This window comes from Arachis hypogaea, chromosome 16 (genome assembly GCF_003086295.3).
Source record: "Arachis hypogaea cultivar Tifrunner chromosome 16, arahy.Tifrunner.gnm2.J5K5, whole genome shotgun sequence".
Classification (NCBI taxonomy): domain Eukaryota; kingdom Viridiplantae; phylum Streptophyta; class Magnoliopsida; order Fabales; family Fabaceae; genus Arachis; species Arachis hypogaea.
Genome location: NC_092051.1, coordinates 139,197,001 through 139,203,000, shown reverse-complemented (window position 1 = coordinate 139,203,000; position 6,000 = coordinate 139,197,001).

Below are 6,000 nucleotides of genomic sequence, written 5' to 3'. Positions count from 1 at the left end.
AGGGAAAAGAATGGGGAGAGTGTAGCATATCCAAAAGTGATGAATGAAATTAGAAAACTTACCTAGCACATTCCAAAGTCATGAACAAGAGAGAGAGAAAGCGCGCGAGCGCGCGTGAGAGTAGGGATGTTTTTTACTATTTTTTTTATTTTTTTTTTGGAATATAAGTTGAATGTGAAAAGAATTTTGGCTGTTATTCTATGGAATTATTAAGAAATTATGGTTCTGATTTTAAATGGATGAGAGAAGGTGTAAGAGATAATGAGATATTAAATTTGAATGTTTTAATGGAAGTAGTTAGTTATTAGCTGAGTGATAAACCCATATTTTATGATATATTTTGTGCCTAATTTAAGTGATTTATTTAATCCTTCACTCACTTATTCATGTTAATTGCATGATTTTACTTTCCCTTTCTTATTATGTGATATATGTGAAAAACATGTTTCCTATGCTTAAAAAGTAATTAATTTAATTACCATTTATTTCTATTCGATGCCGTGATTCGTGTGTTGAGTAGTTTCAAATCTTCTAAGACAGAAATGACTTAAAGGATGGAAAGGAAACATACAAACTTGGAAGGAAAGCATAAAACGAAGTTTTTAAAGAAACTGGCAGCGACGCGATCGCATGGACGACGCGATCGCATGCCAGCGCGAAATGGCAGTGACGCGACCGCGTGCTTGACGCGATCGCGCGCCTTAAGCAAAACGCATATGACGCGGACGCATGATTGAAGCGACCGCGTGGCAAGGAAAACTCCAAATGACGCGACCGCGTGACCCACGCGGATGCGTGACAGAGGCCACGCACCAGAAATTACAGAAAACGCTCCCAGCGATTTCTGAAGCCCTTTTTTGCCCAAATCCAAGTCCAGAAGGCACAGATCAGAGGTTATGAAGTGGGGGAATGCATCCATTCAGAGAGAGTCTCCAATTAGTTACTTTTCATGATTTAGATGTAGTTTTTGAGGGAGAGGTTCTCTCCTCTCTCTTTTAGGATTTAGATTTATGATTTTATTCGCTTTTAGGATTATCTCTTTTTATCAGGTTCAATATTCCTTTTATTTATCTTCTCAATTTAACTTATGAATTCTTCTATGTTACAGATTATTCTTTGAATTAATGTTAATTGAGGTATTTCAGTTTACAATTATTTCTTTTATTTATATTACTGTTGCTTCCAGTCTGAAGACATTTTTATTCCAGTAGATTTACTTTTTCCCTTTTTGGTCTTGGTTAAGAAATCAGTAACTCAGGAGTTATCAAACTCAACATGATTGATAATTGTTATCTTTGCTAATTGAATTGAACTTCAATAATCCCAATCTTTCCTTAGGGATTAACTAGGATTTGAGGATCTAACTAATTAGTAACTTGACTTTCCCTTGCTCTAGCAAAGGTTAACTAAGTGGAATTAAGGTTCAATTTTCATCATCATTGATAAGGATAACTAGGATAGGACTTCCAATTTCTCATACCTTGCCAAAAGTTTATTTTACATTTATTTATTTATTTTACAGTCTTTTACCTATTTTAATTGCAATTTAAATTACTTGCTCCTCATCTTCACAACCCCAATTTACAATCTTCATAATCAATAATAAGAACATACTTCCCTGCAGTTCCTTGAGAAGACGACCCGAGGTTAAATACTTCGGTTATCAATTTTAAAGGGGTTTGTTACTTGTGACAACCAAAACATTTGTAAGAAAGGTTGATTGCTTGGTTTAGTAACTATATTTGCAACGAGAGTTTACTATAACTTCTAAACCATCAATCTTCAGCTCTTTCAAAATGGCGCCGTTGCCGGGGAACTGCAATCGTGTGCCTTATTATTGGTTATTGTAAATATTTTTCTTTTACTTGTTTATTTATCTTTATTTTTCTCTTTTTATTTCCATTAGCTACTATGAATTTTCACCCCTCTCGCTTTGAGTTTGGTTCTAATATTGTTGAAAGGAGTGAAAGTTATAACAGGAACATGCATCAAGGTTAGAGCAATCAAAGATGGATAGAGCCAAGAGAATCTGATCAACCCTTTAGGCAACAACACCCTCCAAAATATCACGGACAAAGACCATTCTACAACCTTGTGGTTACCAACAAGCCCCACCCTGCGCTTATAGGCCATCCTCTCAACATAACTTCGCACCACCACACTCACAAGCTCCTTTTCACCATTCGCCACCATATGATCCTCATTTACCCCGATTCCAATCCAATTACTCCCAAACACCACCACTTCCCAATGTGCCACGTCCAAATCCATCACCCCGAGAATCAGAGGTTCGCCTCAAGGAAACAGTAGATCAACTTCAAACAACCCTTTATCAACTGGAGCAAGCAATAAGTCAATTATCTTCTAGACGTTCGAACATTCAAGGACCTCCCACAACTCCGTGTGGACAATCTAATGATGAGCGTAGCATGAGGGAGATACTAGATACTCCAGTAGACAGAACAGGGCATGACTTCGTACTGGAACACGTAGAGGAAGCTGTCATTATACAAGAAGAAGAGTTGGTTGAAGACTTAGGAGACGCTAAGCCTCCATGGGAATCCAGAGTTGTGGAGAATTCTGTCAAGGACGTTACAATTGATGCTAAGGAGGATAGTATACAACCCCCAAGGCAAGTCTTTTATGAGGAACTAGACGGAATACTCCAAGAAGCATGTTTCCTTGATGATGATAGTCACAAGTCAAGTTCTCCTAGTAATGAACTTGCATCCGCAAGTGAATTCTCTGAGATCGAAGAGTCTTCCCCAAGTGAATACGAAGACGATGCAGAGGTAGATTTCTCTTAACCTCCCGTTTATGACTTAAGTGACGAGGAAGACATAGAAGGCTTTGATCAGGACATAGATGCAATTGAAGAAGTCTGCAAGACAGTGAAGAAATTCACCGAAGAGCACAAGGAAGTAGAACTCACAAAACCACTGGAAACACCTATCCCAAGGCCACTACCACCCAATACAAGCTTCAAGTGGGTACAATCCTTAACCTTTATCTTTACTTTTCCACTTGAATATGGTTTGCTTGAAACAGATGGCCAGCTTAGAGCTCTCTGCGGCTTTAAGAGTAAGAGGGAAATGGCTCGTGCTCAGAGCTGGTGCACAAGGTTCAATAAGGTTCCACGCTTCAACTTGAAGTGTGCGGATTGGCATCATGATCTATCAAATGGATCTCGGAAAATGTTTGGTTATCTTGGTAAAAATCTACTTTCTAAACCGCCCGGATGGAAAAATATAGATCAAGACGAAGGCGGATTTAAAAGCAAAGTTTGGGATCCTGGAATCTATTCTGACATTCGTCACCCCAGGAGCTTGAGAATATGTTTAAAGCTGCTCAGAAGCTTTACATGCCTAGTTTGGGACTCCGGAGGCTATTGGCATTCCAAACATTGGTGGAGATTTCTGGACGAATTTAAGCGCAAGCCACCATAACAGGAAGCTCATCCAATGTCCAACTTAAGGACTTTAACTAAAAGTGCTAGGTGGGAGACAACCCACCATGGTATGGTCGTTTCCTTTTCAGTTTTATTTCGTTTTATTTATTTTTATTTTTATTTCCTTTTCAGTTGAACCTGAATATTGTTCATCCGCATTACATACTGCATAGTTGCATACCTGCATTAAAAAAAAAAGAGAGGGTGCGCGATGCGACCGCATCACTCATGCGATCGCGTCAGTTGCGAAAAACACTCTCCACGCGTCCGCATCATTCACACGGCCGCGTGATCTGGAGATCGGCGTAAATCCCCAACATCCAGAGAGTTAGGCTGGAATCTTGCAGCCATTGTGCGTTTCGCACAAAACGACCCACGCGGTTGCGTCCCTGACGCGATCGTGTCACTTGCACAACACCAATCCCACGCGACAGCGTGAGCGACGCGATCGCATCACATGGATTGCACACCACCCCAAAGGAGACAGAGAGTTGCGCTGAAACGATGCTGGAATTATGCGTTTCGCACGATTTCCAGGTACGCGATCGAATGCCTCATGCGATCGCATCGACCCCCATTTTCACCCCAGCCACGCGACCGCGTGCCCCACGCGATCGCGTGGATTCAAATTTACTAACCCCCCCAGTCACGCGAACCCTACCCATCGCGCCCCCCAACCCTTTCTCCTTCCTCTTCCCTGCAAACACCCCCTCTCTCTCCTCCCTTCGCCACCGCGCCACCCTTCGCCGCCGCACCACCGACGACCACCCAGACAGCACCGCCATGCCACCCCCTTCTCTCTTTTCCCTCTCTTTCTTTTTCCCCTCCCCTCTTCTTCCCTCCACCACTACTGCCCTCCCCCTCCGCGACCACCACCCCCACCGCGCCGCCCTCAACCAGCCACACCACCCACCACCACCCACACCCCCTTCCCTTCCATCCTCCTTTCCTTCCCCCTACCCACATTACCCCCCAAACCCCCTGTCTCCGCGCCACCCCTCACCGCCGCACAACCACCGACAACCACCGCGTCAGCCGCCACCACCACCATTCTCCAGCCACCTCTCTGCCCCACCTTCTCTTATACGCCTTCCAGGTTTCGCCAAACGCCACCTTTCTTTCGATTCCCAGTTAATTACATATTTTTCTGTTTATGTTCATCATTAGGCTAGTTAGATATGCATGTTGTAGTGGATTCTAGGTTGTTAGGTAGCCTAGGATGTGGTTAGTGGATTTAGGCCTGTTTAATTGCGCTGTTCGTGTTTTTTGCTTTATTATTTTCGCAATTCTGCTGTTGATGTGATGTTAGTATTGTTCATATGCTGTAATTTCTTATTTCATGCTGCTTTTTACACTGCTTTTCCATGTTCATATTCCCTTTATGTAATTGCAGCTATATTTTAATTCATATGAGCTATTCTGATTGCTATTTATTTTCCGGGAATATCCAATTTTAGCCGGGATGCTGCCCAAATTTCTGTAAATTATTTTGATTTTCATTCCTGTTTTGGTTTTGGCAAACTTGCGCTCTACTTTACTCAGCTTTTACCAAACCAATTCATGAATGACAGGGCAAGCTTCCTTATTCTTTTTCATTTCCTGGTTTATAAATTGCATCTTGGATGATTCAATTCCACTTTTTGCTATTTTCATTTGATTCATCCTTAACTTCCTTGTTTGAATTTGAGTTATCTGTTGCTTTAATTTGTGAATTCTCGTTATTTAGGAAATGCTCATCATGCCACTTACTCTAATCCACTTTTTACTAATTCACTAATTTTAACTCCCTAACCTCTTTTTCATTCCTAACCAACCTAACTTTCAAAATATATCTTCTTGATTTTTCACTATTCTCCTTAACCTTCTAACCAAGGCATGATGATAATTTTTCCTACTTAACATGAATCCTTTTACATTTTGGATTGTGAATTTTTATTCTCGGACTTTTACCTCCTATTCAATCTTTAATGCACATTTACTTAACTCATTTTCTTTACTCCACTGCTCCTTTGCCACTATGTGCTTATTTTGTTAATTGCCTATTTGTTTTCCTGTTTTTATTATATCCTGGTTTTTCTATTTTTCAGGATGTCAGACACACAAAGAAAAGGAAAAGGAAAGGCAACAACTGGCAAACGTAAACACGGAGCGGAGAAGCCTCCATGTCCATCCTGGACCTCATGCATGATGACTCCTGGCGGGAGAAACACTTAATCCCGCAGGAGAAGGCTGACCAGCTACTCCCTGCTACTGATCCCATTAAGTTTGCAAACCGATACTGCGAGCTGAAGTATCCGGTGTTTGCAAACTCCAGGAACCTGTACCTGGAGCGGACTCTGAAGATCCCAGAAGAACTCCAGTAATACACCTCTGATTAGATCAAACAAAAAGGCTGGTTCTTCCTGGAGAAAAACCTGACTGAGGTTAATGCATCTTGGGTAAGGGAATTCTACTGCAATTACTTCAAAACTTTCCTAGATGCAGTGAACTTAAGAGGGAAGCAGATACTGGTCACTGAAGAGGCCATAGAGGATGTTCTGCAGCTTCTGCCT